This window comes from Podarcis liolepis (genome assembly GCF_965112155.1).
Source record: "Podarcis liolepis genome assembly, chromosome: 1".
NCBI classification, from domain to species: domain Eukaryota; kingdom Metazoa; phylum Chordata; class Lepidosauria; order Squamata; family Lacertidae; genus Podarcis; species Podarcis liolepis.
The window spans coordinates 68,303,328-68,329,377 of NC_139554.1; the positions used below are offsets into that span (position 1 = coordinate 68,303,328).

The 26,050-nt window shown below is 41.3% G+C and overlaps 1 long non-coding RNA gene across 4 annotated transcripts in view; it reads right to left on the reverse strand.

Moving 5' to 3' along the window:
* LOC310695154 overlaps nt 1–26,050 on the reverse strand; it is a 143,774-nt gene that overhangs the window by 21,947 nt on the left and 95,777 nt on the right. For all 4 annotated transcript variants that reach the window (XR_014519953.1, XR_014519954.1, XR_014519955.1 and 1 more), the window contains one exon: nt 17,903–17,999. This is a non-coding gene — a long non-coding RNA (uncharacterized lncRNA). The remainder of the gene's footprint in view (nt 1–17,902; nt 18,000–26,050) is intronic.

Sequence of the window (26,050 nt, forward strand, 5' to 3'; positions counted from 1 at the left end):
GTGGGTGGGACCCTTAATTGGGAGCACCTTCATCCCTGGGAATGAATTCTTTGTTCTCTCGCTGTGATCATTAAAGTTTCTAACTGGTAAGCGACTGCTTTCTCTTTGTTCTGCTTATCTACTGCGGGGGGGGGGAGCTGATTCCCTGAAGCCTGACACAGCCCCTCCCCAAGCCACATGTCTTCCCTATTAGCATCTAAAATATAGGTAGGGATGTCTATTCTTTACACATAAAGGAAAAATAGGAGGAGAGAAGTATACCACCCCCTTACTAATCTACCATTTTTATTTATGAAAATGTTTAGATACTGCTATTCATTAAAAAAAAATATCAGTGTGGTTTACAACAATCATACACAAAACCATATTAAAATGTTAAAAGCAGAAATCAGCTAGCTATTATGGAAAGTTGTGTTCTTAACTGCTTGCATAAGCCTGATGGAATAGAAAAAGGTTTCAGCAGGCGTTTAAAGGTTGGGATGGAAGGCGCCTGCTGAATCTCTATTGGCAGAGTGTCTGGGCTGATGACACTAAAGGCTCGGTTTCTTCTTCTTGTTTCAAATGAGCCTTGCCAACTCAGGTTTGCTCTGCAGTTTTAAGCAGATTCTCCCTTGGCCTGAATCCAGTACTGGCAGTGAATTGGGTGGGAAGAAAATTGGTTAATGAAGCAGAACACAGTATAGAAACACAGGGAGGAAGGTAGATTTCCTTCCCCTCTATGGCATCCTTTTTTCATATAAAAATAAGGAGTTTTCCACCCACTCCTGCTGTATTTTGGAAGAGGGAGAGGTGCATAAAATATGGCTACTATCCCATCTCCCCTGGTTTGGCTCTATTTTTCCTCTTTAAGTTGCTATTTCCATAGGAAAAGCCTTAGCATCATTATCAAATGCTTACAGATAAGCTCGAAGCTTGCTTTCAGAACAGCTGAGTGCACTTTTTCTGGCTTAAGCATGGATTCTGCTATTTTCACTATTTGCTTACTGAATTAAAAAAAAAATCACTGTACGTAGAAGCTAAAGCTATGCAAAAACCTAGTTGGGTGGTGAATCCATCTCATTTTATTGCTGTGCCGCCTTATCGCCTTACCTAGCATTAACAAAAATAGAGCATTTAGCCTAATCCTCTTGTTGGAGTCACTAGAAAATCTTCAGCCTGAAACCAGGAATATTTGAAAAACGGCAATAATTAAAATATACCTGAAAAGGCTTCAGTCCCAGCTTTCTGTATAGATCAAAGGAAGACAGGGTGTGGGTGGAGAATACAAAAATAAATAAATAAAACCACCTCTGCAAGGTCAGGACAGAGTTGTTCCGAGAATTTCTTGCTGTCCTTTTCAAAACTGCAACAACCTCCGGAAAATAAACATTAAGCTTTCATTTCCTGTTGTTCTTAAGGTCTGCACCTGTATTAAATGCAGCTATACCAGCTATGAGAGACAGAAACCTCAATCATGATATGAAGAACAAACACAGCAATTTAGATTCATTTATTCATTGATAGATAATCAAACATTCACTGTGCAAGTTTATGTTCACGGTGTATATTAATCTCGTTTTATCAAAGAAGTTGAATGATCAGCCATATCTATTTCCACCATTAATTTCAACAGAGAGACTCTGCTTCTGTGGTAGTAACTCTTGGAGCTGGGTTGGAAATCTTTTCATATTGCACCTGAAGAAATATCTCCTCAAATGGGGATCATATAGGAAAGGGAGTAAAATTAAAAAATAATTCTTAGTTTTCTAGTTAAGGCAAACAGGCAGACAGGTCGTGACAAGCACTGGCAGACGAAGGGGGGCTGGGGGGGCGGTCCGGCCTGGGTGCCATCCCAGGGGGTGACATTGCGGCCGTCCCCACCCCCTGGGACACTCGGCTCTCGCCGCGCATGCCCCAGGACATGCGCCACTTGCCGCGCACCCCCTGCTGCATGCCCTGCCCCCTGGGACGCGTGCCAGCCATGCCTCCGGATGTACGCCACTCCAAAGAAGACTGACTGTCAAAGCCCAAAGGGCTACTGTCCTGTGCACACTCAAAGAAGACAAACTGCTATTAATTCATTTTTTGTTGACAAAAGCGCACACACAGCAGCGACTAAGGTACACTGGATACACACACACACACACACACACACCCCTCTGGTGTCTATGTAGTTGGCCTTGACTTTCCCAGGTTCATGTCTGGTGAAACAGTTGAAGCAACAGTGGGGCTATGTCCCCCCACCCACCAGGCTAATGTACCCTCATCTGGTGAAGTGTGTACACGACCTGAGACTTCTGCTGTATGGAAGTAATCACTGCATTTCCTTCTTCAAGCCCCTCCTGGTTCTAGGAGACAGCAGGGCAGGGGAAAGTGGGGATTTGACTGGCCCGCTCCTTGCCTGAGCAGCCTCTTCCAACATTTTCTGTGGCCCTTCCTCTGTTTCTGACTACTTGGACCCTTCCCCTTCCCCTTCCTTCTTTCCTTCCTTCCTTCCTTCCACCCTTCCTTCCTTCCGCCCTTCCTTCCTCCTGCCTCATGGGTGGCACCAAACCCCATAAATTGCTGGCCCCCTCTCCTAGGTCAGCCTCTGGTCCTCCCAGCCCTGTCACACATTCAAGCCCTGCCTTCCCTGACAGCTACATATTGATTGTCCTATCTGTTAAAAGAAATGCATAGTCATAGCATGGAGTGAAGAACCTTCTTCAGCTCAAACACCACTAGGCAACTTTCCAGGGTCACATGCCCACAGTGGGCAGGCCAAGAATCAAAAGTAGGTGGAGCAATGCATGTTCATTTTACCTTTCTTACAGTAGGCTTATTTCTATGCACACTCAAACATCCCTCTCTGTGTTCCATCCAGGCAAGCAAAAAGTATGATCCAAGTTCAAGGATGCACAAAAAGCAGAAACTCTCAAGGAGGCTGCAAAGTAGGATCCATAAGGGATAGAAATGTCAAAAGGCACAAGGAGAAATATCCTACTCATTTTCCTACCGCTAAGGTGTTGGGAAATCTGTGGCCTTCCAGATGTTGGTGAATGATGACTAACATCATCCCTGAATTGGAGTCTGACAATATCAGGTGTGGGGGGGGGAGCAAAAGGTTACCTATCTCTGCCCTAAGCCAACTCTCTATGCTGAAGCCGAGTTTTTTCCCCCATTGAGCATATCTTTCATAGCTCAGAACATATGTTAGCACTGTCGCAAAATAGTCAACAGGACTAGGCACTCCTCCAGACAACCTACAGTATTTATTCACCATTCATCCCAGTTTTCTTGCACGAAGCTGATGTGGCAGTTAGACTGTATCAGGTCTTTACTAAGCATTATTTCTGATTTGTTTATAAGACAGTCAATCAGCATTCATCCTACATTCAACCTGATTTAACTTGTGGGGTGCTTACATTAGTCATTAATCCATCATTTTCAATGCATTTCCCCATCATTTTCCAAAGCCCCAAATGTCAGTGTGTTTGGGGTTTTTATTATATAAAAAAGTAGCTTTGGTCCACTAGACAAACAGAGCACTTTAATCCACTTTAAATGTGAAATCCTACAGTTCCAGTAGGCACTTGAAACTCTCCCACAAAATACTGAGGGTCTGGAGGCAGCCTGAAAAACCTGCCACTGCTCAGTAAAAAAAATAAATACATTCCTTAAAGTAAAATTAAAAATTCAGATTATCCATCTTAAAGGGACCCTGAAGAAAATAGGATAGTCCAAAGTCATTGTGATGATTGTGAACCACTGATAAAACAATACTAGTTTTAGGATACTGGGATAGAATAATACTAGCTTTAACAGAATATGACTGAATATCAGTTTTTCTTTCCTGCCTTACCCTAAGTTATTTGAAGATAATATTTCTTGAACCATAACTGAATAAAACTCATAGTCTAGCTTTGAGAGCCATAACTTTTCAAGGACTAGTAAGGCTCAAAACATAATTGTTATTTAATAGCTGCTTTGTGTCTCAGAACAAGGACCCCTGGCTTTGCTTTTTATTTTACCCTTGAAAAGTCCTGTAATATCTTTTTGCTTTTTTCATCTGTAAAAATGATTATAATGGTACATTTTGCAAGTCGTTCCCCTTCACCCACTCTCTTTGTATTTGGAGAAAGCTCTGTACTGGAAAATACCAAACCATAATCACTATATCTGAATTTTGAAAAGAGTCTGCTTTCATTTTACACATTCTGACATGTTCAGATGATCTGCTAATGAAATCAAGAATTCAAAGTAATCCAGATAAGGAAATGCAATCAAAAGACCAAGGTCAGGAAAGTGTGACGCGGGAGAGATGAATATGTTTATAACCAGGAGTCAAAGATGATCTGAAAACTAAATAGAGCACTTCTTTCAGAGATAAAAGAAAACTTGAATGTTAGAATGCCTGGTCTTATCAACAATTTGGAAGTAACAGCTTCCAAGCAAACATGTACTGTAAGATTCTTCTTTTTCTTCTGGAATCACCACTTATACTACTTAGAGTTGATAGCCTATAACTTTGTCTTATAGGTAGTCTGATCCTATGCCTACCTAAAATAATGGAAAGCAATGCCTAATGCTGAATAGTAATAACTGAGGTGCACAGGTAGGGAGAGTATTGTTGCACTCTGCTTTCAAGTTTTCCCCAGGCAACTGGCCAGCCACTGGAAGAACAAGATGATGGACTAGATCTGCCTTTGGACTGATCCAGCAGGACACTCTTTTTGTTCTTGACTGACTAACTGAACATTTAGCCTACCAACAACTTGGTAGCAACTCCATCACAGCCTAGGTTGGATGGGGCACTTCAGGTACTGACATTTTGGTGGGGTGAGAACTGCTGGTCCGCCACATCAGATAGCTTGAGAAGCACTGCTATATACCACAATGTGTGACCTTGTGCAAGTTACCATCTCAACCTAATCTACCTCACTGGATCGTTGGGAAGATACAATGGGAGGGACTATATAAAACACCCTGAACTATTTCAACAGAGAAAGAGTGGGATGAAAATATGACAAAAAATAGAATATGTTTTCCTCATAATAATATTGTGATCCAAAGGGCACCCAGTTATATTCATGGCTAGGTGGTAGCTCGAATCTTGGTCTCTGCAGTCCTAAAGATTCCAGCCTTAATTGGCAACACCCTAGTTGCATACTCTGAAACCCATGAACGGATTAAAATCCAGGCATCAAAGTGCACATTTACTCTCTGCTCACCATGATTGAGAGTATGACAGAATAGGTGTGAAAGAGTAATGAATCCATGTAGTCTTGAGGGCAGACCCTTTGCTTTCTAAATAAGACAAACTGACCTTGACTTGTGTCCTTGACAGATATTCTTCCGTTAATTTAAGATTGACCTATTTTGTTGAAGTATCAACGTTATGAAAGTTAGCTCCTTGATGAGTTCACAGGCTCCTGCTTCACTGGGTTTAAGATTTCCTTGGTTGGCTATAAACATTTCCTAAAGTGCTTTTCTTCCTACAATCAGCAGACTGAAATGGAATCATTTCTCTTTGTAGTACTTTCCCAGGCTAAAAAGCCATCAGATCTCTCTTTTCCTTTGAAGGGGAAAAAGCTGAGGAAAAACTAAGCCTGGGAAGGATCAAATGCAGCTGCAAACAACCCATAATACTCAAAAGCTGTTGTCAGAGTGTTGTACTTGTATAAAGCATAATAATGAAAGCTACAGGCAGGGATTTTCAATTTCAGGACTGCAAAAATATTTACTGTTTTTTCTAGGTAGTGGCTAAAGTTTCCACTGTGCTCATTTCCAATTAGAACTAGTTTTATCTGGCTTGATTTTATTTATCACTTAGAAGATTAATAGCCTGCTTTTTAGTCCCAAAAGACTCACGAAAGTAGCTTACAAAAGATTCTCAAAATAAAACCATTCAAATCCTGTAGAACAGCAGAAATTGCATGGGCTTTGTCATCTTTCCTGTTCTACTTGATCTGCAGCTCTAAAAACATTTTGACCCTACTCCAAAATTAACTGTATAGGAGTCCTCCTCTTGACATGAATGGATTTTGGTCCGCCTCCTACTTGCTACAATTCTACAAAATGGTGGTTGTCACAATCACCAGTTGAAATGTGAAGTAATAACTCTTGCTTCTGACATAGCTCATCCAGAACTCAGTTTGTTTTTGAAGCTACAAAAGTATACAGATAGCACGTTTTGAATTCTTTTTAGCGAAAGAAACATATACTAGGTTTATGACTCATTTGTGATATTTTGTGCCTGGTATGCAGGACTGTTTTAGAAAAGATATTTCTATTTCTCAACAACGTTGTTGGGGAAAATGAGAACTCCTCTTTCCAAAAGCTTCTGGGCAAATCAAATTCCTGCTACTAGTGCCTCTGACAGGAAATTTTGGCAGGGAAAGTAAGAGAATATTTTTCCAGCTGCAGGTTTTTTTAATAACAAAAAGGAAAAGAAAGGAAAACATCACTTAAACAAAAGCATTTGTGTAGCTGGAATGCAGCTTGATGTATAAAGTTAAGAGATGTGTTCATTTGCTCGGCCTACTTTTGCCTCTGACTCCTCCTACAAGGGAAGGTGACCCTGGAAGGTTCCGTTCAAGGGAATTTAGCCCTTGGACTGAAAACCGTTTCTCATTTTTATGTTGAAACATGACAAAAGAGCAAATAAAATAACATATTGACATCATTTTAGCAAAAGCATGAGTGAGAACATAAAAAAAGAAAAATCTTACAGGCCAAAGACTTGTCTGTAAGAAGGTTTTCACACAGTGGTGCAAAGACATCAGCAGAGCTTGAGATAAGCCTCTCTAGGGGAATAAATGTCACAGTCTGAGGGCAACTATGAAAGAGAACCACCACCACCCCTCATGTTAACTAGAAATTAAACAATCATACAGGACTGCTTCTCTAATACCCTCCAACATCTCCAGGCCCCAAACCGAGATGCATGTATTCAGGGCTGCACATCCTAGCGAGTCACATGACCTGTGTGAGAGTATAGAGCCCAAAAATGCTTTTTGAGGCTCCGTGCTCTCACAAAAGAGCACAGCGCAAAGAATATGTGGTTTGGGGCATCACCATCTTGTGTGGCAGGGCCGCAGCACCCCCAAAACACACATTTCTGGGCACCATGCTCTTGAGAGCACAGCCCCCAAAACAGGATGTCATGTTTTTATCTGGACAGTTGAAGGCTATGCTCTCCAGAAGAGCAGGTTGTAACTAGCACTTTAACTTGTGTCCAAATATGAACCAGAAAGTGGCATAGCTCTTTTAACAAAGGGGAAACACAATTCCAAAAAACAGCTCCAGCTGACAGTCTGACTGCCACATTCTGAATAACTGACAGTTTTTGAGGCAACAGCCCTATACAGAGCACATTGCAATACTCCAATCTGGGTATAAATAAAGCAAAAGGTCACTATGGTCAGATCTTACATCTCTAGTAATAAGCAGCACTGATGCACCAGTCTAAATTGACATAATAAACATTCATAGCAGCCACCACATTTCCAAGTAAATATAGCAGAAGATAACTGAATTTCAATTTACTCCATTTCATTCAGGAATTACTGAAGCTGCCACCTTTCCCAAGAATGCTACATTTGAGACTGTTTGGTAATTGCCTCAGTCCAGGGAATCTAAACAAGGTTTGTTCAGCAATAGTCTTACCTTAGTCTTACTCTTGATGGGGAAGAAACCACACATACACAAAGTTTACTACCACCTCATATGGCCTTATCTCCAAAAAGCTAAAATAAGGATATAAGATGACAGCTTCCCAAGGACTTCTGAGTCAGTGTTTTAACTTTTGAGCATCTGACCCAAAAGTTTAACTCAGTTAGGCCCCATTTAGCTGTTATGCTGCACCTATGCAGACCCAGAACCTCTGAAGAACTTCTCCTAACTCTTTTCTCAATACACAAATGGAGCTTTTCTCCTAGGACTTTCAAAATAAGTCTGGATGGCATGGATGATATCGTTTTTCAACTATTGTAGATAACTGGATTTCTACAGAAATACCAGAACTGTTTAACTTATTATTTTTATACTACAACTCCTTTTTCATGCCACATTACTTGTTACCAATCCTATTGCTTTAATAGGATTATCATTGAATAAAAGCTAGTGTTTAACTGACGAAACATACCAGAATCGAACAAAATATTTATCTCAGGCACACACTAAGGCAAATAACACTACTTAAAAAGTCTAATGAAGCAAATGAAAATGAATTAACAAGCAGGAAAAAAAGTGATCAGGCACTCATTACGTAAGCCACATCACAACAGCTTACAAGAAGAAACTAAGAGAATACAATAAAACCATTAAAATGCCTCTATTTATCACTAGAAAGATGGTCTGGTCAATAGATTTCCTTGACAAGAAGATTAAGGTCAAGATTGAGTAAGATTAAAATCAAATTGTAATGAGGCCCAGTAATCAATTTTGGCCTGCAGACCTCTTCCAGCCTTTCGCATTTCCCAAACCAATTACTCAGTTTTGGACAACTCACAACAGTATTTTTATACACTGAACAATGTGTGTCTAGCTGTACCTTGAAAATAAGGCATGTGTGGTGTCTGGCTCCATCTTTGGATGACGCACCTGTTGCTTTAATTGTTCTGAGGCAAACCTTTATGTAACAATTCTCACCCTGGCTGCAACCGGACTCCTATGCAAAACTGGGGAGGATGCACACAATCACTTATCATATTAGTTAAAAATGCAGATGAATTGGGTATGTGTCATGTTTAAAGTGCAAGACCCTGAGCGCTCTGTTTCACGTTGCAACTTGGTTTGACAGCAACTGGTTTTCTTCCTGCATTGTAATAAGAAAACATCTTGAAAGCACTGTTTTTTTCTGTAAAAAGGAGGGCATCCATTGCCTTTCATTTTTCTACTGTGAGCTACTCATTTCTGTTGGCATTTGTAACGATGTTTAGAGAATGGTATAGGAAGGTTTCTTGCAAAGATCAGTTTGAAAAATTTAGCAGCCATAGTACACTTCCTCCTGTTGTGGTTCTTTCTGTAGTATATATTCCATTATAAGATTACAGCTAGAGCTTGCAAGAGCATCCATTTGCTAGACTCCCTGCCCTTTTTATGTGAGTGGATACAAATGATTCAGTATTATTGCTTTCAGCGAGGCACATGACAGAATGCTCAGCCAAGTTATGTATAAAAGTTTCTGTTCAGGGTTAACAGGTTCATCTTTCAGTGGGTTGTTAATGCATGAGTAATACGCACAAAAGCCAATCCGTTTGCAATAGCTAGGTAGGGTTAAAAAGCAAATTGCTTTCAGCTGAAGCAGCCCCAATTTGTCAGGGCCCAGGTGTCAATTAGAAAGGCAAAAGGGGCATGAAATAAAAACTACAAGAAACGGAAATGTGATACTTTATCTGAATTCAACTTCGCTCTGCCATTTCTAGTTTCAGAAATCCCGTTAACGGTTTTAAAATGAAAAACACACTTCATTTGACAACCTGGATTTTGCTATTAGCTTTAATGCCTTTGGTTCTTTTGCTTTCTTTCCCCCCATGATCTTAATGAGTTGTTTCAGTGTTGCAAAGATGATTACTCTTTTACTCCTTTCCCTTTCAGCATCCTAGTCTCATAACACTAGCGTAACATAATGGCAGGCAATGAGTTTCCAGGTGATTATGTAACACCCTGGATCTTTCAAGGGAAGCTTGGGAATAGAGGCTGATTAATCTTAATGGGGACTGAGTCAAAACTCTGAATCAGGCTGCCTGAATTGTGAATATTGAATTTGTAAATGAAAATTGTGATGCATGGATCTCAGAGGTTCGGTTTAGAGGGACAACAAGATCTCACCGAATCCAATGCTTTTCTTACATCTCCTTCTACGATGAGGATGGTGGAGGTGACACCATCATTAGAAATACTAAACTCACAAGAATATAACATGGGGTGGGGAGGGTTACTAAAAATCAAAAAGAGCAAAGCTTTAAAATTGGGGAAATTGCTCATGGCAGTTCAAACTCTGCTTTCAAACAGCATTGATTTCCAGTGTTGAAACAGGAGTTCTGATGGCCTTGCAAAATAATTACTAGGTTATCAGTGAAACAATAATATTAGGCATCACCTTAAACAAGACCAGAGTCTAACTCCATGAAATTTGCACTCGAGTTAGAAGGTAAAACCAAGTGCTGTGCTAAAGACAAACTTATTCAGGGTCATAAAGGGCCCCTCCAGACATGCATAATCATGCATTCATGATTATTTGGGCTCATGATACTGCTGGAGTGTTCATACACAATCCTGCTTTCGTCCCTGCAAAAGTTTTGTGGTAGTCACGCTGCTTCATTTCCCATCAATGCATATCTCATAACTTCCTGCTGAAATACCACAAATGTTCTGGGTGGTTATTGTTGTTGGCTGTATTCATATGATAATTTATTCTATTTTCATGATGTATCCCTCACTGTTAATTTTCACATTATAATATATTTAAGCACAGCTTTAGCATTCGTTTCTACCATATTAATTAACAAACTGGGTTTTTCTGGAAGCAAATAATACAGAAATGAGCACTAAACTTGTGCTACATTTCACAATAGTTCAGAGGAGGCTATTTTGTCATGTGAAAGTTCAAATATAATGCAGGACTTAACATTGAGCAGAAAGTCATGAAAACAGAATAAACTGTCATGTGAATGCAGCCCAAGTTGCACTATAGCTCCTCTGTAGAGCAATTACATGGTAGACATGGGGAGCAATCTAAAGCAGACTAAATTCACCACTAATGCACTATTACTGTGTCAAGAACTTGTGACAGAATGCAACCACAATAAAACACCAGTTGGGAGGGGGCCACAATATTCAAGTATCTAGAATTTTTTGTTTCTGTTTTAGAAGAGAAACTGTCATTCTAGAATTTACCGTATTTTTCGCCCTATAGGACACACTTTTTCCCCTCCAAAAATGAAGGGGAAATGTGTGTGCGTCCTATGGGGTGAATGCAGGCTTTTGCTGAAGCCTGGAGAGCGAGAGGGGTCGGTGCGCAAGCTGTGGGAGAGCAGCACGACTTCGCACAGCTCTCCCACGGCTTGGGGAGAGGTGCCTGCACCCGAAGCCTGGGGGCGTGCTGAGCTCAGCGCCCCCCCCCCCAGGCTTCGGGATTAGCGTAACTCTCTACAAGCCATGGGAGGGCTGCGCGGAGGTTTTGTGACAAATATTTAATGAACATAATTATTTCATTTAGGTTTCCCATCTACTCTTCCTATTCTAGACTACCATTGGTCTAGGCCAGCTACTGAAATAGATTACTAGGGTCCCTATATCTCAAGGAACTGAAGACCTCCAGATGCATTTTTGACCAATGCAGACATTGTTGGATTCGATACCAAGCTAGTTTCCCTCTCCCCTCCCCTTTTCACTTAATACCCAGCCTGATAAAGAGTTTTTACTACTATGTGACATTTTTGTTGGAATCTTTCAAAGAAAAAGTGGCAGAGTATTAGCCACAATGGTGGTGCTTCACAACACCACTGGTCCTGGCCCACACATGCACGCCGACACAACTTGACACACATACTGCCATCACATACATGTGATGGGTCTCTTCACTTGTACCCCCTCCACATAAGCATCCAATGTTTGGAGAGGACAGCAGGACCATGCCTCTTGGCCTTGCCTGCAACAATGCGCACACACCTATGCATGCTGGGGGTCTTGTGAGCACCCTTAACATGATACAGCATTTATGCAGTACATTGGTACTCACAACTAGGGGCCATGGACATTGACTACGATGAAAACCCAAATTAGAGTGAAGCTGTTAAAGTACATTGAGCAAATTTCCAATTTTCATTGCTATTACATAGTGGCAGCTCCCTTCTAGCTTCTATTTCAATCTTTGGCCTCAAATTTAAGGTGTCAGAATTTTAGTATCTCATTTATTTTGTGAAAGATGTAGTAAACTTTACTATGGTGACCTTTTCTATGTTCCTTAATTTTTGAACTTCTTCCTCCTCCTCCTGTTTGCAGTCTCATATATCTTGCATGAGCAAGAGACATTTGGAAGAACTACTCAATCAAAATATGTCACATCACATAATCTAACATCTACTTCTTAAAACTTTATAGATTTTTACTGAATTTGCAAAGCAGTTAAGATTTTCTTGGGTAGTTCATAAAGAATCTCACAGCAGGGATACTGTGGGGTGTTGGTTTTTTTATATATTCTTTGCCATTGCATTCCAAGAAGCTATGAGCCCTCTATAAGAAGGTACCATCAGTAGAGGACTACTCACAAACCAGGTCAACCCATTATAGCCCATACCCCTATTTGCCTGAAGGTGCAGCAAGTTTCCAAGGTTCAGAGAATCAAAGCTGGACTCAGTCGGCTGTAAGGTAAAAAGCAGTCAAGAAAGACTACAGAGCTGTACATACACACCCATCTCACAGGTGCACTGAATACATAATGGGAGACAGCAGCACACCCACTGGTCCATGTCCCTGCTGGCCAGGCTCCTTCAGAAGCCATACATTTGAGAAAGGGCCTAAGTCTGTAGGCTTAACTGCAATAGAAAAGGATAAACTGTGAATCACTAGATTTTCTTGGACTCCCAAATTCCATCAGCCCCAGCCAGCATGGCCAGTGGCCAGGGATTATGGGAATTGTAGCCCCACATCTGGAAGGCCACAGGTCAACCACTCCTGCAGCAGAAAAACACCAGCTACTTAACTGAGAGTGTGATTATATTTTCTGGATATACTGTACATTGATATCCCAGCTTTTTTGTGGACTGAGCTTCCTATAGAGATCAGGCAAGCAGCAGTTTGTTTTTAAAGACTGTTAAAGACCTTGAGAGGAATTCAGTGTCACACCATGTCAGTCGTTTCATCACGACAAGCATTTCAACTAGCCAGATAAAACAATTTGCACTCTCCTGCCACTGTGTGTGGATCTGGAGAGTCTCTTGATCCTCCCCAGCCAATTTGGGAGGGTGGGTGGAGGGAAGTCCCATTACACAAATGGATCCCCTTGCATGGGCTTCCACTGATGGGACTCACTAGCTGAATCCTGCCCCTTTTTCTTTGCCATCATGTTTCATGAGTGTTGATGTCAGGGTTCCAGGTTCCCAGCTTGATAACATAGTAAGCGTAGTTAATTAAAAAGGATGATTTATTGTCAAAACAAACAGATAGCTCCAGAGGGCTCTAACACAGCCTCAGACATCATCAATCAAGATGACCCTTCTAAAGATCGCTTCCGGTTTCTACAGAAGATGGACAACTTTCGCGTCTTATGTCTATTGCTTTGTTTCTGGTCTAACAGCCCTCCCCTTAGCCGACTCTGAGGAGGGATTGGATCAGCTCCCCCCTCCTCCCTTTCTGACAAACTACTTCCATCTCTGTTCTCACCTGTTTGAACTTCCCGAGAGCTTTGGCTGGGTTCCAGCCCACTCTCAGCCATTTCCTTATCACCCGGCATTCCAAGGGGCAGGGGAGTTGGCACTAGCTGCTGTTCACCCTGCATGAAAGTTAACTTTCTCTGTTCCTGGCTGCTTTCTTCCATTGGCTGCAAGCCTTCACTGGGAGCTGGCTCATTCCTGACAGCTGATACTGAGGTGTGTGCCTGCTTTTTGTTCTGGCTGCTGTAGCTGCTGAAATGATATTACTGTCTGCATATTTTAGCTGTTGTTATTTATTGATTTTGATGGTTTCATATATATTGTGAACTGCTTTGAGATGTATCAACGTACAAATGAAAATCAGTACATAACTTAATTTTTAAGATAGATAGATAAATAAAAAGAATAGATAATATAGATAAAAAGAACCTGAATCATCTGTCCTGGGAAATGTTGTCTGTTATATTTCATGTCAAAATATGAGTGTACTAAACTTTAATTTAGGCACTGCCTAAGTTTTAGAAACAGTTTAGCAAACTTCCAGCAATTCAGAACAAGGGTAGGGATTTTACTACTACATTTTGGTTTCTTTTCCAAACTGCTATTCGTCAATGCCTTTATCTCTTAATGTTTACCAATAAAAGTGACAGATTTGGTGTATAAATGTTTTGAAGTGGAATAGGTTTACAAGCTCCATGTATCAGGCCCTTGAATAATTTTAATAATCTGAAAAATGGATGAGGATCATAGATCTGTGCTTAGTATCTACCCTCCCAAGCAATCCTCTAAAGATTATTCCTGTTTGTGCAGGGAGAGATTTGTCCCTAAACTAAAGGTGGTATCATTTCTGGAAGCGTGACACACAGCACAACAAAGCCTGAAGTGAAGGTTAAGAAGCCCACATCGATTTTTTCCAAAAGAGGCCTGTCTTCCCTATTGAGAAGCAACGGCCATCAACAAGAGAGTATAACTCTCTTCCCTTATCTATATTTCATGGCATTGTAAATCTGCAGCGTGTGAGGAGAATAGAGAGCCAGATGTGAACTTCCTTTTCTTTTCTGAAACTGGTTTTCATAGCATCTACCAAGCAATTGTTCAATTTCTTCCATCCTTTCTTTCTGTGGTACACAACCTTCCCAATTTCTACCTTTAAAACTGCATTTCAGACAGGCATTCTTCAGGTCTTCTTTTGCCATTCTAATTCCACAGAAGATTCCCCATGTGCCTTCACAAGATGCCCATGTCAGACTAAAAGGGTGGTTTAGTTACGTATACTATGAACTTCTTTGTTTCACTTCAATAAACTGTATTGACTGACAAATGAGTGTGTTCCTTATTCTGTATTGAAATGGTCCAGTAACTCAGTACGGGGGGGGGGGGGGATTGCTTTACAATTGACTATTTACAAGTCCATAAAGTGAATGTGTCCCACAAGATGACAAGCTGGATGATATCTTAATAGGATCCAGCTCCAGTTGTAATGGAATGAATCCTGTACTATTTTTCTAGAAAAAGAGGTGCCAGAACTCACCATGAACTCCACCCTGTTTTCTTATAATGGCAATGGCAGCCACCTGAGAGGTGTAGGAACTGAGTTCCGACGAGTTTCGGCTGGAAAAAAAGTCCTGGAAGAACCTCTGCACAGTCTTCAAAGATACCTAGGCTAGATCTACACAGCTAATAAAAATGCTCTGAAAACGCTGCATTAAAAACCATTGTAAAGCTCACAAGAGCGCCATCTGGTGTTACAGTATTATATCACATTTATAATGTTGTAATTTGATTAATGTAGCTGAGTCCATAGATTCTGCAAGAAGACAGAGACCTCTAAAGCACCTTTTTCTCATTGTCATACGGAAATTCTAATGGCAATGTCACCAATTAATGCAACAGTGCTATGGAATGGAGTAAATCAGTAGGAGGTCACATTACAGACCATTGGTTGGTTTTGGCCATTGCTTTGCTGTGTAACTTACTACTTAGTTATTTGATGCCATTCATATCCACGACACTTTATGAAAGGCTGAGAAGACAGGTATCTACCCGGGGATGAGGGTAGCACACTACAAACTGAAAGGCACTTGGGCTGATCTGATCTGAATAACAAATTTAGGGTTGGATTAATGCTAAGAATGCTGTATATACCTATTGCAATGATTAAAACACATTTGTGCAAACACTGGCCTTCACTAGGCTCCTATCCTAGGCAGTTTTGAAAATGTCAAAATCCTAAAAAAAATATCTAAAGGGCTATAACATGGGGGATGGAGCAAGTTCCTTTTCTCCTTCTCCGGAGGCTAGGACCCAAACCAGTGGATTCAAGAAACGAGATTCCAACCAAACTTTCTGACAGTAAGAGCTGTCCAGTAGTGGAACCACCACTTCCTCAGGAGGAGGTGGCCTCTTTTTAAGCCAAGATTGGATGGTCATCTGTCATGTATGATCTAGCTGAGATGCCTTCATTTCATGGGGTTGGGTATATGACCCTCATGGTCCTTTCCAGCTCTATGATTCATCATATGGCAAGTGGTTAACTGAACTGGCCATGTTCTAGGGAAGAAGAAGAAGAAGAAGAAGAAGAAGAAGAAGAAGAAGAAGAAGAAGAAGACTTGCTTCTCATGTTCCTTTAATAGATGCATAGCATTAATGCCAATGCTGCTTTCCTCCCGATTATAGCATAACAAATCTTCCAAATGCCTAGCTACCAAATTGCTATTATGCCCCAGATTTATGAGATGAATAGATACAGGTTGGGATTAAGAACAGCTGGTAAACATTAACATTCAGAATCACCATGAACAGTAATATTCAGAATTGTAGGAATTTCAATGTCCGTACATAAGCTTCTGCAGAACTATGTGAGGACATGCAGAGGATAGATAAGAGATATGAAATGCTAGAATATGACTTAATATGGCCATCTTCCATGTCCTTTAATTTAGTGCCAAGCAAGGCATAATGTTACAGATGCATAGAAATTTGCAAAACAGGACCAAAAAAACCCCCCAACCAAACAAAGATTTTTTTCCTTTATTTTTTACTAGAAAAAAATCTAAGTGAATCGCTCAAGGTGATTCACAGATGGTAAAAGCACTCCAATAAAACAGAATTAAAAACCTATACGACGGTAACGGAAAGCAGCAGTACAATCTCATTCAGGAGAAGAGAGTAACTAAAAGCCAAGGCCCCAGCAATAAAGCATGGGAGGGAATCAAATAAAAGGTTACAAGGTGCAAAATTTAGACTAAAAGCTAAAGCAAAGCTGCGCTGGGAAGGTTTTCACAATATAAACTGTAAAGTAAACTTTCTTGGTAAGGATAACTAACAGCTGTGTTACCAGTCTAGGGATGGGGGTGAAATACATTTCCATTTGCAGTTAAAGGGGGATGTACTTTCCCAAACAACACGTGAACTGAAACACAGCCATTCTTTGAAATTTTACAATGCGGTTCTCAGTTCTCAAGGCAAGTAATGTATACAAACACGCATATACTGAAGTTGCATAAAATTTGACAAAGTCTCCCATAATGCTGTCTTTAATATGATGCTAAGATGTGGGCTGGACAATACTACTGTTGGGTGTATCAACAGCTGATTGACCATCTGTACCCAACGATGGTTCATTAATTGCTCTGTGTCAAACCAGAGTGGGGTGTCACAGGGCTCTGTTCTACATCCTGTGCTGTTCAACATTTTCATATATGACTTCTCGTATCCAGGGAAGGGGTGTGAGCTTGCAGACCCAGAAAATGGATCGTAGGATCATGCTGCATAACTCAATGAAAATGTCGACCCAGTGTGTGGCTGCTGTGAAAAAAAGAAGTGAATTTCACGTGAACAGCAGTTATTAAGAATTAGATTGACTGGGAAACTGCCAATATGGTTGTGCCTTTCTACAAATCTATGGTGCAACCACACAGGGAATACCGTGTACAGTTCTGGCTATCGCATCTCAAAAAGTGCATTGTAATGGTTGGAAAAGGTGCGACAAAAGAGCAGCCAAAATGATTGTGGGGCTAGAGCAACTCCTTCATGAAGAACGGTCATGCCATCTGGAGTTTTTTTAATTTAGAGAAAATGTGACAAATCTTTATAGCATTTTGTCTGGTATAGAGAAAGTGATTAGAAACAGGTTTTTATCCCCCTCTGATACCAGAACCCAGAGTTATTCCATATAGCTAATATGTTGGGAAGATCTAAGATAAAAGTGTGTCCTCCTTGGTAAGAGTGTATGATTGAATTATGGAATTCACTATCACAATATAGCTACCAACCTGGACATCTTTAAAAATGAGTTAGATAAATAAAGACTTTCAATAGCAACTTGTCAAGATGGCTCTGTGCTATCCCCATAAAAAGAGGCAGCATGCTTCTGGGTACCAGTTGCTGGACCAATGTTTAGCCATTAGTCTACCAGGATGCTGGAGTAGATAGGCCTTTGATCTGTTCCAGCAGGGGTCTTCTAAGGTTCTTAACTCCTGCTTCAGCTGCATATTCAAAGATACTACAAGCTGCATGCTGGCAACCATACTCCATAGCAATCTGAAGGAGGAAAACATCTTTACCTTTTAGGCAGTAGTATTCTCATCACCGGTGATCTAAGATTCCTAGTTCAACAATTCATCAGAAATGGATATCCTTTTGAAAGCGAGCAGATGAGACCTAAAGAATCAATGGATGCTATAGTTAGCAGCATCTTAGAGAATACTAAGAACTTGCAAGGACGTAGGAAAGCCATTTTACAGTGCATTCCCAGCTCAAGCTCCCATCTCTGCAGCAATTGTATGAATGGGACTAGATGCAAAGTAAGACCAGCAGAAGACTGGAGCTAGACAACGTATGGTGCATACACACCATAAATTTAAAGCACTTCCAAAGTACATCCCTATCCTGAGAATCCTGTGAACCGTAGTTTGTTAAAGGTGCTTGGAATTGTAGTTCAGTGAGGGGTAAACTACAGGTAAGAGGATTCTGGAGGAGGTGCTTTGAATGTCTGGAATGTATACACCCTAATACTGTGTCCCTCCCATTCCATGGGGAAAGGTTTCTAACCTAGCCATCATCCTGATAGATGCTCTAAGTGCAAAGGGGTGTGGTACTGTGTAGAGCATCTGCATCAGGAAGGGGGACATTCAAGGAAGGCCTGTACCAAGTGACTTTGAATGTATAGATCATCTCTAATATGAAAATGAAGACAGCTAGGCTTCAGAATCTTATGAAGTAATTTCAACGTTAAGCCTGCTGTATAATAGAGCTCATGCTTTTGCACAAGCTTCATTTACTGAACGAAAGCTGCTCTTGAGTAATTCCTCTTTATTTCAAAGGGGTTTGTCCGCAACATTTCCTAGATGCGTTCGACAGCTGGTTTCCCAAGTTCTCTTTTCTGTCAACATGCATTGGAAGAAGGTTTTGCTCACTCAAGCTGGTCCCTTCCTCTCTCTGGGGCTGTTAAAGCTTTGCCAGTGGCCATGAGCGAGACCACAGAGTCATTTGGAATGATTGTGAGTGAATACCCAGTTGGCAATTATGCCTAATGCATCTCCTTTTCTGTAGTTCATAGCAGAAAAATCTCTCAAATAAAAAAATTCTTATGCAGGCAAGGTGCGAAAAGCACGAGGCTTAATAAAGTAGATGAAACATTTATGAAGGAAGAAAATTCCCTCATGCCGGCCCAAGGAACGTTTCTCTTTGCATATGGGGCATGATGAATATATTTCATTTCAAAAATAAGAAAATTACTATTAATTGAGCAAGCATTACTGTAAAAGAGATGTGAATTATGAGAGCAAATTGTCAAAATGCAAGAAGCCTGGAGCTCATAGGGGCTCTCTTACTGAAAAGCAAAAGCCCTTTTGAAACAAACTCAGGAAGAAACCTGTCCTTCCATAGGAAAATCCACAGAGGTTCTGGCTCACTGTCTCTTCTCCAGCAGCTTTCCAGCACTCAGTCCTAAGCATGTCTATCCAGCACTGCCGTTAAGCTCAATGGGGCATGCGCCCGGAGAAGTGTGCACAGTCTGTGCCCCCCTCCCAGTGTTGCTGAACCTTGGCTGCCATCACCTCTGAGCTATAGTCCATTGACATCTGGAAAGCCACTCCCGACCTAAGGAGGGGGGGGTTGCAGACTCATGCCCCCGTCTACACTCTTGCGGGACTCAGGGATTCCCCCATTAATATTCATCCCCTACAGCCCCAGCCAATCGGCTGGCGGCAGGGGCGGGCTTACCAAGGGGCACTTAAGGTCGGGGCAGCCCTGGCTCGCCCCTTTTCGCTCTTGCAGCAGCTGCAGTTTCCCACCCACCCACCCTTTAGGTATGCATTCGGAATTTGCTAAGGGCTTCGGCTGGTTGCCAAAAGGGGCCTGGTAGGAGTTTTTCCATTTGGCTAATTGGCTGTATTTTAAAAGCCACCTGGTTTTTTCGCCTACCTCGTAGCAAAACGTCACAACTCCTTGGTTTTGGCGGTTAGGCGTTGGCAGGGGTATTGTTATGCAAATGAAGTCGGGGGGGAGGAACGCCATCACCTCCCCCAAATCTTGAAGGGTAGTTCGTTAAAGGACTCGGGGGGGGGTGTCGTCTTGTCCGAAACCTACGGAGGCTAGGGCCTAAAGCGCGCTTCCGAGCGGCTCCTCCTGTTGGTGCTTAACCCTTCCCGGTTAGACCGGATAGTCTGTTAGGGCCAATGCCTAAAGCCAATACCGCTCTTACCTGTAATCAATAAAGTTGTGGCCATTTTTCGCCCATTAACCTAAATTCTGGTGTCCTGTGTCTTTATTTACTCCATCTGTGGGAGGGGGCGGGAATTGCCACACAAAGGCACAAGATATTCAGCAGGGGTGCACAGGACTGCAACTTTAGGAAGCAATCCAAAATCCTCTATCACCAGACTGGCAGGGCTTGATGAACTGCAAACCCACCAATAAATCCACAGCTCTTTCACACACAGCAGGCAGCGTGGGAGGGGAGGGGAGGGGAGGGGAGGGGAGGCAGATCACTGCACCCAGACCCTCCAAGTGTCCCTATTTTCCAAGGACGGTCCTGGATTAACAGAAGCCATCCCAGTTTCTGATCTGATCCCAGAATGTCCCACTTTTCCTTAGGACATCCCTATTTTCACTGGAGGGTATGCAGTTATGCAACTCCTGAGACAAGGGGATAAGTAACTATACAACCTTTAGAACACATCTGTAGGCAGACCTGTATAGGGAAGTTTTTTAAAATGTAATGTTTTATTATGTTTTTATATATGTTGCAAGCCGCCCAGAGAGGCTGGAGCAACACAGTCAGATGGGTGGTGTATAATTATTATTATTATTATTATTATTATTATTATTATTAAATAGGATATCTCTATTTCCATTGGAGAAATAAGGGAAGGTATTTTACAGCAGCCTGAAGCATGTAATAGCAAAATTTTCCATTGTACATTGTTGTGAGTTTGGGTGGAGGGGCTGTATGCCTGAGTGCCTTCTAATTCCTGGATTCAACAAGGATTCAATTGCTGGAATAGCCAGTCAAGTTCTTGAAAATTGCCTGAGTATGGCTCATTAAGGTAAGAAAGGAAGTGGCTTTGTGCCAGAGGGCCAATGGTTGGGCCCCACTTCCTCAAGTGTCTGGTAGTTAGAAAGACAAAAAACAGAGTTGCAGTCTGTGAGCTAGGAGCTAGAAGCGAGCTGGGCAGCTGAGAGACAGAGCCATGGTTGATTTCTGCTGGAATCCAAGGATGCAGCTATTGGAGAAGTAAGACCCCCCCTAGGGTGTTGATGCTGTGAGCCCCTCCATTGTAGGCTCAGGTTGTATATATGAGCAAATAAATAAAATATCATAAAGACACCACAGTCTCCACTGTCCCTCATTCTGAGGAAATAAAACCCTCGGTAAGTGCCTGGAACCCCTGGAATCAGACGTGCCACCTTGCCCCTGCGACAGCTGGTACCCAGGGCGTGTGTGCATGTGTGGAGTCAGCACGCCCGTGAGGATACATCATGAGGGCATGCCGCAAGGGAAATCGGGGGGGGCAGCCCCTTCATTTAGAAATTTGTGGGTGCTAGGGCACCCTGGGCCCTGCATAGTTGGCACCCATGCCTAGAATCTCGCAGTCAGAGATAGGAGTGGTTATATTAAGGTTATAATCCTACGTGCAACTATCTGAAAGCAAGTCCAGTTTAACCCAACAGGACACGCTTCAGAATCATAGATCCTAAAATGAGTACAAAATCCTTCTCATAGCCACCATCACTTTGGAGTATAGAAATTTTCATTGCGTGGACAGGCGGAGTCCCCAGATCCCGAGTGGTCCCCCCCATCATGTGCAATAACGACTCAAGACAACGTGCTATGGGATTAAATTGGCCACAACTTTATTAAATTTCAAATGTGGGTAGACCTTTGCTCAGGCATTGGGCGTTCTCCCTCCCCAGTCCCCACCTGGGGACCTAGGGAGCTTCAGGGTTATCCAGTGTGGGGGGGGGATGGGCCGGCTCTGGAGAACATATGTTCAAGCAGAGATAGCTGCCCCCGTTACGCCGCCGCCACAGGGGAGAGCAATGACGACCTTTCGCCGTACGGTCAAAGCCTCCCTTCAGAAACCCCTTTAACAGGGAACCCTGGTATCGCCGCCGCAAAGAGGAAGATGGACTAAAGGATTCCGCCCAAGGCCTGATACCGCCAAAGTTGTGACGTTTTGCTACGGGAAAGGTGAAACCTGCCAATGCAGGGAAATTCCTTTCCGGCCCTTTAACAGCGACCTTAACATAGCAGCGCCTGCATACCTGTGAAGAAAAGTTAACCTGCAAAGGAAGACATTAACTGAGGGTGGGTAGGGTGGGAGAAGCTCTGGAGCCAAGTGAGGATTCCCAGGTAAGATCCTCCCTCTATTGTGTGGGCAGGTAATCCCTCCCCCTACCTGGCCTGGTCTCCTTGGCAACGCTTCCCCCAGGTGGGATTGGACAACTGACTGAGGTAGGCGGGGACCTCCAGGTATCCCACCTGAGGGATAAGCCAAGCCTATGCTGATGGGGCCGCTCCAGATCCAGGGCTGCGCGTGTCCACGCAAAGGGCGCCCCCCGTTTTAAGCGGGGAGCGGTCATTATTTGATTGTACACAACCAAAGGTAATTACTGATAATACTTCCTCATTTCTTTAGCAATTTTCTGCATTCAAAATGATTTATAACTCTCTTCTCATTTATGCCTGTGAAATTGATGATTAAAGTAAAATGGTTAATGAAATTCAGAGTGACAATTTTGCCATGAACAACATTGCACAGAAGCAGTGTTTACATAGTGCTAACCCATGGTATTTACTGATTATAGATTCATGGCTCTGTAAACATGTGTCACACCCTTATGAATTAACAGAGTTCACTGAACTTTGTAGGACATGATAATGCATAATGATTTGGCCTTTGTCTTACCCACCATTAGTTATTCTGCTAACGTATATATTAAAATTAAACTAATTCTGAAGTAAATATACCATTAAACTAAAGCAATTAAGGTGATTCTAGTCAACCTTCTGCACTTTCTCATTAAAAAAAATAAAATCCTATCACTAAAGTTATAAGCGTGTTATTTCAACTCAGAGATGAAAGCTATTTGTGGTTTTCCTAACTGTTCCCACCCATGAATCTTTTTTAATACGAATCTGATTCAGAACCTACCAGCACTGAATAGAAAAAGGTGTATAAGTATACTTTAACTGTGTATAACACAAACTTTAAAACACCACAGCATTGACTCCAAATGGCTAGCTGTCAGTTCAGATGCTAGGGAAGCCTTATATTGCTGTAATGGTCTAAAAACAGAACAATTCACCAATACAAGCTACTCTGACATGAAAAATGCAGAATCCATTCAGAGAACTGTTTTTTGTTTTTTTTCAGGCACCACATATTTGCCAAAATACTGTAAGTATTAAGGTTTTTTTTTATTAAAAATGAAGAAGTCATCTGAACATAATTTCACAGCCTATTTCATTGTATTGTTTGTTTTATTAATGTATTTAAATATATGTATTCTGGGTAGAATACTGGACTTTGGAAATCTGGGTTCAAAATTTAAATTCACCTATGGAGCTCAGTGGAAAAAAATATGAATCTCACTGAATTTCCTAGAAAAAAGGCATGCAAATATGGTAAATATAAAATAAATTATCAATTCAAGAGAGTTTCTTCAAGAATCCAAGAAGATGGAGAGAAGTGTTCACGACAAGGTAAGCATTTATTAAAATGACTTTACAGTAAAGTTTGCCTGAACAAGTTTAGCTTGCAGAGAGTTCTAGAAAAACAAGGAGTGGGCTGCTAAACATTACAGAAGGATGTTTTAAGCAAGATACAGTTATCTATATTATTATATATTTTACAATGATGCTGTAAGAGATTAGGCATATGCCACAAGCAATCTTATCTTTTTTCCCCTGAGGGAAAAAAGTATCATAAAAGCATCTTGATAAGCTTTGTGTCCATCAGAGGAAACAAATATACAACTATTATTTTCTAGCTTATGCTTTCATAATTAGTGGTAGCTATATTAAATCAAGAAGGAAAGAAACACTTTCATTCTTCTTTTTCTCTGACATGGCATGGGCTTGTCTTTCTTTGCAGGAAGACTCCTCAAAACTCTGAAGTAAGTTAGGAGACGAGATCAAACAGGCAGACAGGAATGGAGTGATCCTGAACTTGTAACTCTGTAGCTACATTAGAGAGAGACTTGGAGCTGTTTCAAACAATTACATAAAATCAACATTATTAGCAACAACATAATTACCAGTACAATATTCCTATTATTTCTGTCAAGTGAACACACTTATAGCATAAAATCCAGGACAATCAACAAGACCATGAAATATGCAACACATGAATGATTTAGTATTTAAATTGCCGTAAGAGAAAAAAAAGAAGAGAGACTCTAAATGTAAATTCTGGATGAATCACATAGATGTGAGGAAAAACAAATCATTTATTTTCTGACTGGAGAATGTAATTTGCTTTCAGAGTACTGTGCTGGGTGTCTTATTTTACATTCTATTTTACAAACCACTGAAGGATTAATTGGTATGTCTCTCAATGCCCTGTCTCCTAGAGGTGTACGTTCCAGTGTTAAAAACCACAGTAATCTCCAATTTCCCCTTCTATGCTGTGTTCTTTTAGAAATATAGACAAGGTAGTCAAAATTAGCCACTGGAGCATATTAAACAATGAACCACCATAATTAGATCACAAATGAAAAACCTCATTCCTCATAAAGCTCAAATGAGGGGAAAGTGTGAATGGTGTGACTCAGATGCTTTCATTGCCAAAATTAATTCTATTAAATCATTTACTCATTTTGAAAAAAGCAATAAAAGTTAAATTGGAAGAGCTGTGACCTTTTGTGATTGTAATTTTTAAAGTTTCCTTTTTGTTCTAACTAGGGCAGGCACGGAATTCAACATCTTGGGCCCGATTCAGATGAAACCTTGGGCCCGATTCAAAGTTTTCTCTAATCAATAGTGATCCATTTGTAGACACAGGAGATTGTGCATTGATTGTCCTTACTTTCCTCCCTTCCTGAATGCATGAGGGCAGTTCAAATCAAGAAGGAACAATCTGGGACATAGCACAATCTGAAAAACATTTTATTCATTTGTTTGTTTGTTTATTAAATTTATATACTGCCCTAGGGCAGCAAACAAGTGACAAAACAATAAAAACAATTCCAGTGCAGATGCAGACTGGGAAAGATCTCTACTTAAAAGACTGGCTGAAAGAGGAAAATATTCAGTATGTACTGCAAAGACAGCAAATATGGTGCCAAATATTTAATGGAAGGAATTCCAAATGGTAGGTGCCATGAACAGACATCCTGATAAGATGGCATCTGCAGGAGGCTCTCACCTACAGAGTGCAGAGATCAGTTGCATATATAAGGGCTGAGGCAATCTTTTGTGTAAACAACAGGACAAGTTGCACCCTTTCCACTAGTACATGTGAGGATTTCCCTCCATTTCTCCTGCTGGGAAGATAATCAAAGTGCTGCCAGATCTGATCACTTGTCCGGGGATTGAGAAGATTGAACCCAGGCAATTTTTGTTCTCTTACAACCATCAGAAACTGAATCGAAAGTGCCATCATTTGTTCAGCAAAGGGAGCATTTCTGGATAAGAGCCATTATGCTTTTACAGGCATGACAATGAGATGTTGTCAGAAAGTCTGGCTTGCTGACAGAGAATGTTTGGTATGACCAGTTTCAGGGCTTGTTGTGGGAAGTGTTGCTTGGTACATGAAGGCAGAGAAAGATTAAAGGACTGAAGACTGGGATTTTTCCTGAGCTGGCTTTCAGAAAAAACAATAGTTTAAAAAAAATGAAATCTGAAGGTCAACTCTGACTGGTATATATAGGGTATATTTAGGTTGCCAATTCCAAATAATGATGATACAGGGGGTCTGGCCAAATAAAATCATGTTGCTCCACAGAGTGAATCTGTTGACTGTTGTCCTCACTGACTGAAAATTGGCCATCAAAATCTGGTCAGATGAAGAAAAAGGTTGGGGCAATAGACTGAAGCCTTTATTGACTAAGCAAACAACTCCTGTTACATTTTAGTGAGATGCATTGGAGGGTATAAAGGTTGCAGACAAAAATCATTGAGTACAGACAAAAGCAAAAAAAGATTAATGAGCTGCCAGCTCTAACAGTGTATCTCCGTAATGACCCCATAGGTGCACCATTTGATG